Source organism: Drosophila ficusphila, unplaced genomic scaffold (genome assembly GCF_018152265.1).
Source record: "Drosophila ficusphila isolate 14025-0441.05 unplaced genomic scaffold, ASM1815226v1 contig_412, whole genome shotgun sequence".
NCBI lineage: Eukaryota > Metazoa > Arthropoda > Insecta > Diptera > Drosophilidae > Drosophila > Drosophila ficusphila.
The window spans coordinates 6021901-6037068 of NW_025064326.1; positions in this window are offsets into that span (position 1 = coordinate 6021901).

Here is a 15168-nt window from a genome sequence, read left to right on the forward strand (position 1 = left end):
GTCTCACTGAGTGTATTCGGTTTGAATGATGTGATGGACGGATTGATGGGTTCGGTTCTGCTCTGCATACATCGATGTTCGGCAATGTCCTACTATAGTCTGCATGTGTATATGTGTGCCACAGCATAGAGCCATCAAATTTTTGCATAACAAATCAATGTGAAATATTAAAATGCATTTGCCGCACAACAAGACAACATGATGGGCAAACGAGAGCAGCAATAAATAACTAAAGTCCATGTTTAAATTTTAAGAGTGGGCGTTGGTTGTTGGGACAACAACACTCGAAGGCAAATGCAAATGTTGCAGGAATGTGTGTATAATATATGTATTTTATTTGCTTGCCATTTTGTTTGCCGGCCTCCTGTTTTAATTATGATTTCGGCCAGCACATCTCAATCGCTCATTGTGGCCGTCTTTGGCCAATTTTCATTTTCTGCCCAGCCACTTATCAATGTTTCAGGCCTTGATTTTGGTATTTCCGAACCGCCTGCGGGAGCCATGGATCGGCCATGACGTTAATCTGAAAACATCATCAAATATGAAAGCCTCTAAGCTCTTAAACACACACTAATAAATACACACACTCGGCAAGAAGTCCCGAGGCGAGTGTGCAAATATATGCACTTGTGTAAACTTGACTTTTGTTTGTCGTTTCAGGCACATCATTGAAATTATAATATTAAAATCGCTTAAAAGCTTACCTTTCAAACATTACTTCGAACATTTGCTGCTGTGCTAATAGGCAAGTCGGTTTCTGCTGTTAAAAGAAATAAACTATATTTTTGGGTTTTTAAACCACTAGCGATAACTGAAATATATAACTGAAAGTTCCCAAGCAAATTTAAATATTTTTAGGAACAAAAAATTTCATGGCGAAACAAATTTCTTAACTTTTCCAATATTCAGAAAAAACAAGGCAGAAACAAATACAATTAAATCGCTAAAATGCAATTTGACATCATGCCAGAAAAACAAACAGGAAATTTGTTTTTAATAAAACTAAAAATGTAATCTGCATTTCTGCAAGGGATTACAAATGCAATTCATTTGTTTGAATTTAAATCTATTTGCTTTGTGACACTCTATCTATTTACAAAGGCCGTAACAAAAACAAATACAAAAATAGGTGAAAAAAATATAGAAAACAATAAAATGTAGCTGGGAAATTTGAAGGTCTGATTGCATAGATATCAGGGCAAGAAATTTGTCGATATCCTTTAATTTATATATGTATTGATTGCAATGAAGGATTTTCTTTTCGCCAAAAGAACAAAAACATCGAGATAGGAATACAGTAAACGGAGAAGATTGTGGTAGTGAAGAAAAACCAAAGCACTTTTCCAGCTAACCCAATCACAGCAGCAATAAATCTTGCACACACTCGGCACTTGGAATATAAAAAATAAATAGATAAAGCTGCACAGGGAAAAAGTGTAGTTCGATACCATTGCTGAAATTTAATAAAAGAATGTCTGTGCTCGGTATTTAGTACAGCTGAATAGAACAGATAGTAAAGTAGTTTGTATTAAGGACACATTTTATTTGCTTTGAATACCTTCCGATAAACTGATATAAAAAATCGTTAGATAATCAGTTCTTTACTGTGTGAAAAACAAGGATTTTGCTTGTATGCATTTCGGGTGGGTGGTTTTGGGGCATTGAAGGACCCTCAAGTGACGGGAATAATCCGCTTGGCGCTTAAATGCAAACAAGTGTAGTTCTGTGTATGTAAATACTAATAGATGATTATGTAGTTGAGCAAACACCAACAAACACACACCCACACACACACACACACACACACACAGAGAACAAGGAGCGGCAACAACGACAGGCAACAACATCGGTCACACATAGTTACATGTACACAAAGTGCACTCAACCGGGGGAAAGCTCCATTTGTTGTTTAGTTGTTGGCTTGTTGGGTGGATTTGTTGCCTTGAGGTCATTATATCGAAAACAGCAGTTGCCCAAAATGTTCCCAAAAGCTTTTGTATGACAATTCTCCCATCGGCTTGGGGCTGTGGAAAGGGGGCAGGGGGCGGAGGTTGGTAGTCTGCTGTTGGGTTTGCTGCATTACATGCTTCAATTACAACGGCAGCGACGGGAATTGTTAGAAATTCGAATGTGAAACATGGAAAAAAGTTAGATAAAACATGGAAATATATGTCATTGACTAAATGACAAATAACTTGACAGTTTTTTTCCACAGAATATATAGCTGTGAATTGCGTGTAAGGCCACACGAGTGTGTTTCTGAACAGTCACTTTCTTTTTTAATTGTGAAAAAATAAAACTGTATTTTATAGTACCAATTATGTATTTTTTTTTGCTTTGACGTTTTCAAAAAGTGTTTGCAATTCTGCTCGCTCAGCTGTGTTAGTGTGTTCGTGCTTTTGCCCAAAACACAAAGAGATTTGTGATTTTAATGCATTTCAAAACCCTGCCACCAACACACACGCACTCGAAAGGCACAAAGCTGTCAAAGACAAAATTACAAAATGCTAAACCAAAAATGAAAAACAGGGGGAAACCGAAAGCCAAGGGGAAAAATCAAAAGCGACTACTCAAAGCCGCTCAAAAGTTGTTGACTCTTGTGGGCTGAACAACAATAGCAGAAATGCAGAAGAGTTGAGGCGTTCATTGTGCCCAGGTTATTGAGTGGTGATTGACCTGCCCCGCCCACAGCATCGGGAAATGTTCCTCGGAAAGGCTCGACGACGCGGAGAAGAATGCTACAGTTTTCAGGTCATGCGGGTTTCTCAAAATTTCAATTTTGCCAACACAAGAAAAGGGAAAAGAAAAGCACAAAGGTTGTTGTTATTCTATAGAAGTGTTATGTACTCTTTATTTATTGTAGAACTCATAGTAGTCATAAAATTTTAATATTTTTTCATATTTTAAATTGAATTGGATGTAATATTTCACACAAATTTCGTTATAGCCTGCCAAAATGTCGGGCACCTCGAAAGGGTCAACAGAATTGAGAAATTAAATTTGAGTCCAGACAGAGATCAACTGATGCGCTCGAACCGTTCGATATTGATAACGGCATTTCTTTGGCTCCTCGGTGGCAGCATCCTCATCATCGAGCGCCCCCTTTTGATACGCCCCCTCTCGTCATCATCAGAGCGAACAACTTCATCGTTGTCTGGCCGGAGACGCCACAAAAGGTTATCTTCGTGTCAATTTATATTTGTTCGACGGGCCATTATATTTATTGTTAATGTCCCTGTTCGTGTGTACGCCTGCATATGTGTTTCTGTGGAGTAGTTTGCATGCTCTCCTATGAATAATAAATACGTTTTGGTAATCGTAAACGTTGCCAGTGCACTTCTGACCCCGAGTGTCTGCTTCTGCTGTTTCAGTCGTAAAAAATTATTATTTTTCTATCCACTAAAAAGCATTTTACACGGAAAACATACAAAAATATAAAACAGAAAAGACATTGTCTTTTACAAAATAGTTCTAAAATTGCAACTCATTTTTAAATACATTGAATTTTTTTATATTTAATTAAAGATATTTTTACAAAGATTAGTAGTTTTTTTTCTTGTGCACTTGTGGTATCAGTTTTGCTGGCTGGGGCGTGAACAATTTTATTACTTCAGTGACCCCTGTACTCGAAGGTCGCATTTCCAGCCCAAGTCATTGCCATAATCCATTCAATTTATATCAGCCCAGATTAGTTGAGTTCTCCGCCAAGGCCAGACTCATTTAGTTAATGTCTCAGTCCGTTTTTCGAGGAAAGTAAGGATGCCTTAATTATTTGCATAACTCATAATGGACAAGGCCGCGGGGCAGGACACTCGCCCCAGAATTGATTGATGACCCAAGGAGTGGGGCTTAAGGCCCGAAAGAGTTGAGTCGACAATTCAATTGGTTTGGGTGACAGCCATTAATATGATGGGCATATTAATTTCAGGCAAATTAGCCCCAAAACTGCTGGGATGGGAAACATATAATGTGGGGCAAACTAATTATTTTAAAAACTTTTTCTCGTCCCAAGAAGAATGTTTCATAATTTATAAAAACGGACATTTGTGGTTATCAAACTTCCCACCTCAAATATTGTCAACCGCAAAACCCACAACGTTGCATAATTTCTATGTGGTAAGCTGCACGATATACGAGTGTTTAAATATAACAATTTATTTATTAGCAGAGCTCTCGTTTTTTATTTTCATTTTATTTTGAAAAGTGTAACAATAACAGTATTCAATGATTATGACCATTTATTCTATTTTATATTTATATCAAGTTAATTATTTTTTCAAATGAAATCAAAAAATCATGGCAAATTTAAATTAAAAACTAAACCAAAAACGCTTGACTTTTAATGATTTATGTTATTACCATAGAAATACTATTACAAACACATTGGCAATCTATTTATGCCTGAGAAGCCTTTATTAAGTTATCCTAATGCCCCAGAATTGCGAAAACTCAGTTTCACTTGAACTGGGCCTAAGACCAGCCTTCGCCACCCACTCCATTGACCTAATAGGCATCCCATCTGCGGCTAGATTTCACTCACCTCTGCCTTTGTATCCGCTGTCTCCCGTTTTCCATTTTCCACCTGGAACCTGGAGCGAGGCACAAAAGCCGCCACACAATGGCCCGAATATCGAATTCAGGTTGCATTTGGGTAATGCCACAAGCAGTAGCCGCACTTCGAGATGAATAAGATGGTGGCGGGATGGGATGGGGATTTTGACGGGTTGGGGATCGAGAAGAGGGGAGCGAACGAGCGGCATCACGAAGCCAGACAATATTAATGATGCACATTGTCAAGAACTTTCACTGGCCTAGGCCACTTCCATTCGGAATGCGAATGGCACAAGGTCTGGCGTTGCCATTGCCACTGGCATCGGGCTCTATGACTCTAGCTGTGACCCTGCAGCCCCCTCCCACCAATCGCTCTTTAACAATGCACTGAGATTGCAATTTACAACTGAGAAAATATTTTAATAAAATATATTTCAATAAAAAATAGTATTTAGTAATGCATTTTTTATAAAAAAAATATAAATTATTTAGAGGACGCCAGACTTATTAATAGACATGCTCTAATACTTTTCTCTTAGTGTCCTCCCCCAACGATTGACCCACTGCAGTGTGGCCAAACCACAATGACACGCGTCGCTTCAATTGAAACCTCGGGCACTCCGTGAACGGAAAAGAAGAAGAGTGGGCGGAAGGGAGGAATGGAGAAGCGGAGCTCAATTGAGACGCACTCTAATGGCAATAATTATGCGGCAGCAACAGCTCCACCACCGAAAAAGAAGCCAAGAAGAGCAAAAAGCAGCAACAGACAGATGCAGAGCAGGCTAGAGCGAGAGGGCTAGAGATGGTGGGACAGAGACAGCAAGCGAGGAGTGTGGGTAACTGAGGAATCACCATTAAAAAGACAAAAACGATGATTGAGTGTGCGTATTTTGGGTTTCAATGGTGACCCACAATCTGGTGGAGGGAGGTTGGAAAACCATTGAGGGGATGGTGGCAAGAAAGCGGTGGAAATGAATAGAAAGTGGGGAGTGAAGATGCGGCATTCACCGCAAAGATGTCGAGAACAACGGATAATGCACTTCAAGAGCGGCTCATTGTGTCTGGCAGTTTGCTCTCTATCCGTCCCTTTTTTTGCCCCCGCCTGCCATCTCTTTCTCCGCCCCTCCTCCCCCTCCCCCTCTTCGTGCAGCCCCCATCAACTTGACTAAGTTCCAATTATTTGTGCGGTCGATGCTCAACGAGCGCCTTCCAATTGCAAATGTCGGTTGTTAGGGCGGAATGAAGAGTGGGTGGTGGAAGTGCGCTTAAGTGCAGGGTTACACCAAAAAAATTTAAGTAAAAGAAATATAATTGGTTTTTAAGGATTAGCAATACTACAAAAGTGAGCTTAACCCAAAAGTTAATATAAACTTAAAATATTTTACTAGTTAATTCTTTACCAATATTATATTTTTTTAATATCACAAATTTTTAGATAAAGCTTAAGAAAATATTTTTAGTTACAACATATTTGAAATCTGTGTATATTGCGCAATATATTTATTTTTTTTTTTTTTTTTAGTTAGCATACTATTTTCTCAGTGCAGTAAAGCGAAGGAGGGTGAGGGTTCAAAGGCGATTGCTTTAAAGTGGCGTTTGGTGGGCGGGGGGCGTGCCTGTCGCCACCACTAGTTGTTTTACAGGAAATGGTTTTTTTTCCTAACTGCACTTTGCTCCTCGTTCGCCTCCCGATTTCCCCCTCCCCGCACTTTTGGTTCTTAACAATTTATTTTGTTGTTGGTATTTTCACATTGGTTGCTCCATTTCGCTGTTGTTGTTGCGGTTTTGACTTATGTGCGCGCTTAATTGTTGTTAAGAAGTGAAAATCAGCAGCAGCATTGGCGGTGGCGGCGGAGAAAAACGAAATAAATCCGGTGGAAAGCCGCCGCCGCCATCAAGCGATGGGGAAAATGAGGAGCGGAAGTTGGCAAGGGGAGCGGGGTCGATTAATGTGACTACAGTCTTGACTTAATTTCATTTTGTTTGCATATAGGGCACAGAGATTCGGCGACCTAAGACCAAAACCATATTGAAAACAATTTCCATTCTTTTTCAAATAGTTTCCCAGAAGGAAATGAAAATATAATATATTTAATTTACAATTTTGAGTAACAACATTTCTCATCGAAATAAAAACATTAAAACGTAATTTTGAATATACTGATATGTGTACTATATACTCGTTAAGCTTTAATAATAAGTTGTTGTATCGAAATCTATTTTTTTTGTCCGTGCAAATTCACAGAAAGCGAGTAAAATGCGAATTGTGGAAAAGCGCGCTCAAGGGGAAAAAGGAGGCAACTGAAGAGCTGAGACGGATATGGGTTGCAGGGAGGGTAAAAGAGGAAATTCAGTGCGGCTCAGCCGCAATCATTTCGACGTTTTTGCATATTTTCATGCAGTTTTCCAGTTTGCCAAATTCCGCTGCAGGCGTCGCAGTGTACACAGTGAGACTAAGTGCCTGAAATGTTTTGGAATAGTTTATTCGCACTTTCTAAAATGTTTTATGGCAATGTTTTATAACAAAAACTTTAAAGTAACTCAAAAAGAAAAACATTTTAATAAATAATTCTCAGTAAAATGTATTATTCACTTACATTTAAGGAACCAAAAATTAATTATCATTTTTCAGATGACACTCTGTCAAAGAGCAGAACTAAAGTCCTGAATTAATTAGGAACCTCCTTTTCTTTTTTGGTATCATTTATCATACCTGAAAGTTTTCTAGTTCTTTGCACTTTCGTGGCCATCCATCAATCAGCCATCAATTTGATGGCTGGCTGTCGTTTCGTCCCACTGTGCGTCGTCGCATTGTTGTTGCTTCGTTTGCTATCATCAACGCCTACGAGCTTGCCAAAAAAAAAGAGAGTGTAAAAAAACTGCAACGGCTACAAAAGGAAAGCGGGGGGTGGGGCTGGGTGAAAGGGAGGAGGGGGGATATGGGGATGAGGATGGAAGCGAAAGAGTGGAACAAACTGCATTCATGGCATCCTCCGCGAATATCCAGTTGTTGTAGTTGCTGGCAGTTGGTAGTTATGCGCCGCTTAGTCACAGCTGTGCCGCTGACAGGTTGCCCCGCTCTCCCCCTTCCTCTTTCCTTCACCACCTCTTCCGGCATTTTTCCCCACGCCCCACTTCCTCCACCACCCACCGCTTGCATATGCATATGCACTTGGCTCAGAAAAGCACTCAAATAAATCTGTTACAGAAAATTCTTCCGTTCACATTAAATAAAGGAATATACAATGCTCTTTAAGTATTTAAACCAATTAATTGTTCCATAACATAAGAAAAATATTTTATAATTAGTTTTCATCAATTTTGTATATTCCTGAAATTATAAAAAAATGTGACGTACATTTTCTCAAGTGTAGAGCTCAGCAAAAAGGACGCCAAAAATCGCACGCGCATATTTCTTAATCTTTTTCTTGCGCCAGCTCTGGAGCTCTCTTCTTCTGTGTGTGTGTGCGAGTGAGAGTGTGTGCATATCCATCACGCTCAGTGAAGCGACCTCTGACCCCTCTTTAGCCCGCAGAGCCCCCCTTCATCTCCTTTGTGTGCATGTTCATGCCACGCGTCGCTGCTCTTGCTTCCTCGCAACTCTATTTTGCATCTTTACCGCTCGGTTTCTCCTCCTCAATCCCCCAAGTTTTTCTGCCACCGAGCTCCACTTGGTCTTTGACCCAATTTTTAGGCATTTTTTGAATGCGAATGCAAAAGCTCCATCAGACGGTGCACTCTCCCTTTCTCCATTTATCAATTTGATTTGATTTAATCCACGCAACAACTAAAATTGCAGAAAGTCAGAAAATACTAATAAAGAAACATTACTTTAAGGAACCGAAGTCAAAATTACCCTGGGATAAAATTAAAAAAAAGTTGCCATTTAAATAAAAGAGTAAGTTTAGGATAAGACTTTAAATTAAAATAATAATTTCCTAAGGTCTACTAAAACTAATATTTCATTATATCTTACAGCATAGTATTAAAGATTTTTTTCAAATAGAAATATTTTTTCGTTCTTAGACTTACACATTTTCACAAGACATAGCGCAGAAAAGGTTATGCATATTTCATGCGTGGCATAAATCTCCTTTTGGCCCAAATGAAAACTCCCTTCTGTAAACTAAAGGCACACAAGCGGTTGTCATTTTTTTCGCAAGTCTGACAATGCAAATTGCTGTTGTTGTTGTTGTTGTTGTTGTTGTTGTTGTTGTTTCTGTTGACATTCAGGGGCTGCCTTAATTAAGCGCATTAATGTCACTAAGTTATGAGCCTCTGTGAAGGTGTGTGTGTGTGTGTGGGAACGGGTCTCAGGAGAATCAATGGGAACTTGACATAACTTTAAGCGTTTTGATGATCTTTAGTTTTAAGCCTCGCTGATTCTTTTGTGGCAAAAAGTATGACTTCAGGGCATATTGAATTTTGAATGTCCTTGGTAACAAAAAAAATCGTTCAGCGAGCAAAATAAATATTTTATAAATTTTGTGCCCAAAAATATCAAATTATATAGGTCGGGAATAAGAAAAACATGCGCGAATTTAAAATGATTTCAAACACTATTAAATCTATTTTAAATGTAAAAATAACAAAATAAAACAATACCGAACAATTCAAGTATTTTAAAAATAAAATATTTTACTTTCAAAGTGCATTTTTTTATTCGATTTGACCAAAAGATAACTTAATTTTTATTTGTTCGTTGATGTGCCATGCAAATTTACGGCAATTGGCCGCTGCCGTTGACAGCCAAACCCCTCCTCCTCCGCCCGCCCCTTGCCACGCCCCCGAATCCTGTATTGACAGTGTTGTCAACGCTCGTAATCTGCTTTTATTATGAATGCTGAAGATGCGTGCATTAAACGAAATCAAAAGTGCTGCATATTGCGTATTCTCCCTTTTCTGTATATCAAGTTCTTCGCTGGCTGGAATTTGCACACAAATACACACACGTCGGTGAATGCAGGCACACGGATGCACCCCGCACACAGATGCAAATGCCATCGCGTTAACATTTCTATGCGGCGCTATCATCCAACACCTCCGTATCCTGTGCTGTTAACTTGGCTATTTCCCGGTGTAAAAACGATAAAAAAAAAGCTAAAATTGTTACATACCAAAACCTATAAAATTTAAATGGTACAGCAAATCAAAAAACAAATCTAAAACAAAGAGAAACTACTTTCAAATTCTTGATACATGCAATGTTTTGCATTTTTTATAGTTTTTTGCTTTTTAATATCCAACAAAGCTTGAAAACTAAAAAGGAACAAAGCAAATTAAATAAAGCTTAATTATATAAAAACAGTCACGCTTAGAACATAAAAACGTGACATTTATTTCCATGCAGCAGGAAAGACTAAGATTGCTCATTTCTCCATTTCTCGACTGCAAACAGTTTTTGATTTTACCACTTTTTTGCAAAAAACGGATGTTAACACTGTTCCGAAGACCAGCCCCTCCCCCTGGACACGCCCCCCTCCCTTCTTACCTTTTCCAGGTGCGTTGTGGGCCGCCAAGTTTGTGAAATTTATGTTATTTGCGGTAGCCGTTTGCATAATTTGCGTGTTTGTATAAATGCATGTATACATGGGAATACACGCACACTCTCACTCGCACACACGTATTTTTTTGCATTGGTAGGGTAAACACTAAAAAAAATTGTTGTTTCAATTTGTTAATTGTAATTCTATATTATAAAGCACTTTTTTATCAATAAAAAATTTGAGCAAGTAGAAAATAATCTTCAGATTGTTCTTGGTTAGTGAAGAACTCTTTGTTTATTGTAATATTATTAAAAGCTTTTTGATTACTTAAAAAACTATTTTTAGAGTGTAAGTACACGCGTGTGGCACACCTTTGGCCGCTGGCTGTTGGCATTTCATTTTCATTTTCACGAAAATTGTTAAAACTATGTTTGCTCTACATATAGCCGAAAACTCAGCAAAATAACCAAACAAAATAAAAATAACACAAACAAAGTGATCCCGAACAAAACAGCAAAGACAACAAAAAACAACAGAATCGCTGGGACAACAATGAACAGTCAATTGAGGGAAAATTGCGGAGCACTTTTTTCATGTCTGACCGATTTTAACTATAGCCATGGGTGAATCGCTGAATGAGCTGCAATTAAGATATCCATGCAGTTCGTGGCAACAGAGTACAGGGAAAATGGATTAAAGTGTAGGATACAAGCCTGATAAGAATCCAAAACAAGGCTTGTTGTGATGGCACTAACACAGACTTCAATACGTTTAATTTAATAAAATTCTAAATAAAAGCGAAGCTCTTAAGCCTCTTTTGAATTATCTGTGATTTAAATAACAAAAAGTAAACTAGGACTAACAATATCCATGAATATTCAACTTGTAAATTTAAATTTGGATTTATATTTTGTTTTATTAATGAATCAATTTAGCTGGCACCTAAAACCCAAAAGGAATATAAATTTTTTTAAGCTCACCATTAAATTGGTTCGTTGATAAAAAATATATACGCAATAATACCCTCGCAGCGAAAAATAGTGAAAAAAAATCAAACAGTGAATCAGCTAAACTTTTCGGCACTCTAGAGGGTAAACCCAAAATGCGGCTTAAATTGAGCGCGGATGAAACTTTTATTATTATGTAGAAACTCTCATAATTTTTTGCGTTTGAATTTTGGTAAACTTTTGGCTTTTGTTCTACTTGACGTAAAGTTTGTGTGAATAACAAAATAAATATGGAAAGTATAATAGTTAAAATTCACTAAAAACATTCTGTGAATCAGTGGACATTAATTAATGTTCGGCGAGGACTTAAATTTGTTGAAATGCTGAATAAACCAGGGATTAAGTCGGGCTTTTAGTTGGGGGGCAAAGGTCGATAGCGAATGACTTCCGCGACCTGGGGGCTCTTTATCGCATGCATTATTCGAAATTGGCCGAAAACTAAGCGCGATGGCCAAAACGGTTTCCTAATTGGGTCAACAATGCAGTTAGAAATTACAGTTTGCGACCCCTCTCCAATAACCTGCCGCCCTCCATTCGAAAACCCTGTAATAGCTGCCGTTTTGGCCATTGTCCTGAGCATTTTGCATGTCATTTTGGTTAATTAAATTATTTACGTCGTTCACTTTTGGGTTTAGTCGAACGAGCATTCAAATTATAATACCAGTTAGTAGTAGAGCAAAGGGGTATTCTGTATTTGTTGAAAAGTATGTAACAGGTTGAAGAAAGCACTTGCGACCCCAGAAAGTATATAGTATATAATCCTGATCAGGATCATCAGACGAGTCGACTTATAAGTATAAGTTGCCACACCTTTTGGCAACGTTTAACTAAGTAACCAGTATCTAATAGTCGAAGCTCTCGACTGTTGCTTTTCTTTATTGTTTTAATTAGCAATTTCTGTCACAAAAACAAAATGCACTGAGCTAATTCAGTCACATTAAATTTATTTTAAAATGCAAACATTGTTGCTCTTCAGATGTTAATGTTGGTAAAGCTTAATTAACAATGTAAGCATATGAATAACTTATCATATGATTTATAAATAAATTCATAGATCACAAATATTTTGTTTTGTTACGCAGTTTTGCCTTTTTTCTTAGCTTTCCTCGTATTTTATGATGGCGTTTTATATAATAAAGAATTCAGTATTCATTTGACTTTTTGTTAAAGTAATTTTTTATTTAATTTTTTTTTAAGACTAGAGAACTACGAGGATAAACCATTTAAATCAATTATTGTTACCCATTTTTCTATTGATTTTCCACTGCCCATTTGAGGCCTCTCTGTTTGAAGCTTTATTGCCGTTTGCATAATGCAGCAATTCCAATTAGTTTTGCCAACTAAATTTCAATTACATTTCAAACACACTCGCACATGAGTAGCTCGGAATGCCATGGCAATGAAGTTGGCCAAAAGATGATTAAGGCCCACAAAGTGTTGCATAGTTTGCCGCGCACGTTTTTGGCACAACATCAAAATTAAATGCGGATAACGAAAATATAGAAATAAATTTTTGGAAATTCGCAGAGATACTCGCCCGTGCATATATCCATTTGAGGTTTTTCGATGGGGTCTAAAAGCCCGAAAGCATATCATTTGTTGCTCATTTAAATACCGTAATTAAGTGATATCATGCTATCTAATATGAGTTCCCATTCCGCTTTAAGTGGCGTGCACGCCGCCAATGGAAAATGTGGAAAAGTGGAAAAGCGGTGGGGCTTTAGAAGCGCAAACAGTTGCTTATTTTGAAATTTTATTTAGAGCTAATTGTTTCCTGGGCCAGGTCAGCAGTGGCCGGTAGGCCAAGTAGGGCCAGAACGTGAATAAGCCAGTTGGAAAGCAACCCCCCGAAGACCAAACACACACTTGCACACACACACACAGACACCCATACATGCACGAATGTGTATAGCGGCCTATATGAATACGCACCTCGGCAAAAGCCTGGCCGAAAGCCAAAGGACGGCCATCGATTGTTTGTTTATTTGCCTGTTTGCCATCGCCCGTTCACACCGCAGCGAATCGAACGAAATCGAAGGGGAAGGGGAGGGGGAAGTTGAAGGGGCGATCGGATTTAATATTTTCCTGCCCCATTCGATATACATTCAGTTTCTATGGCACGAAGGTAACTTTGGAGTGCTTAAAGGAGGCAAGGGATATATATTAAAATTGCCGGGTGTAGAGCACACAGCAGAAAGTAACTAGCTATATACTATATAATTAAATGGAATGAAAAATGTATATTGTTTATAAGTGGGTTAAGCTTTTACCCTTCTTTTCCTATTATAAAAAAAAAGATTTTAAAATGAACTGGAAAAATCTATTGGAGAGGATAAATGATAGACATCAGAATGATTTATAAATATTATGGAAATTTTATGTACCTATATTAGATTTCAAAAGAAATGTCTCGTTGACAATTTAATTTATTGCACCCAACTTGTGTATCTTGTGTATCGACATTAACCCTGTTAATTATCTGTTTTTGATAATAGCAATTATATCCAACGGTTTCCTGTCATACGCATCCCTTTCCCGCTTCCAGTTCAGTCAGTCCAGGGGATTAGGCACTGACAGATCCACATGGGGTCCAGTAGTAAACCTTATTCACCGTGGCCGCCCGTTGCGAGCAAAAAGTCAGCGGTTGCCACTGGACAACCCTTAACCCTTTAATAGGTCTTAGCACATGCTTCCCCGTTTTGGACCCCATTGCCCATTCCACCCACACAATCGTGTTTCTAACCGCGAACATACACAGAAAACAATACATGCAAATGTAAGAAGTTTCCAAGGAGATTTTTATGCCATTAAAGACTTAAAGTTGTCATACAAGTTTATTCATTTCATATTCAAGTAAGACTTTGGTTTTTTTCTTTTATTTTTAATTAAAAAAAAATATTTTTATTATTATTCTTTTATTTCTCTCCGTGTAGTTGGACATCAGGGCAAAAGAGATGGGGGGCGAGTTGCAGCTGCAGCTAATGAAACACATCTCCACGCTGGGTGGACCGCAGCAAGACGTGTTTAAATTTAGTTTTCGTTAATTTTCGTTTGTTGTCTTTTGTTGTCCAGCGGTTGCCTTGCCCTTCTGCCCCCCGCTCCCTCAAATGCCCCTGTTTTTTGTTGTTGTTGCTGTTGGTATCAGCAGCCGTTGCTGATAAGAGCGTTGCGGTCGTCAATTTGTAACGAAACATATGTTTGCCCCAAGTGACAGGCGCACTCACGCTGCGTTCTCTTGTCCGCTGATAAGGGAAAAACATGGAAGAGTGATCCGTTGAGGAGGAGGTGGTGGGTAGGGGGGGGGGAGAGCGGCACTGACTCAGGGAGCGGTCAATGTCCGTTGGGTGCCAAAGTGCCCTTTATAATTACTGGGGGTTACCCTCCAACAGAGCAACAAGGATATTCATTTTAAGTAGATTTAACACAACACAGATTTACACAACACAAAACTCTTTAAATTTAAAGATTACGCCGGAATTAAAAAGAAGAGTAAAGCGTGGATTTACTGTGAATAATACAAATAATAATTATTAATAATACAAACTATATTGGGTCTCGTATTATCATTTAAATGCCAAAAGCAGCAATAAATTATTAAACAAAAACCTTAAAGGGTATTTCATGATCCGATACCTCTTTCCTTCTGATTAATTTCTTCAATCCGATTCGATTCGCCCGGGAACAGTTGTCTTTACTTTACTTTGCTTTTGTTGGGCAGGGTCACTTCAGCGAGTTGTCATACAGATAAATATGTTTATTTGCCCGGACTTACATTCCAGTGTTTCCCTTTATGTATGGGTGATGAGTTTTTCTGTGTGTTTGGAGCTCAGCACATATTTACCTTATTACTCCGCTTAATGCCGATACACGCCGTCCTCATATCTATTTCCACATATATTTATCCTTCGCTGGTTCTTTTCCTTCGTGTTTACGTTTTGCATTAACTCACATATCGCATTTTATTTTTTCATTTCCCTTTTTCTTTACCTTCCCTTTGTAGGTAACATTTTTTTTTAATTTTTGCTGCCACTTTTGCGGTTAATTAAACCTTGCGGTCGCTTATTTTATGTAAATAAATGATAAAATACAAACCCACATTTATGTTTATGTCTATCTATTTATGT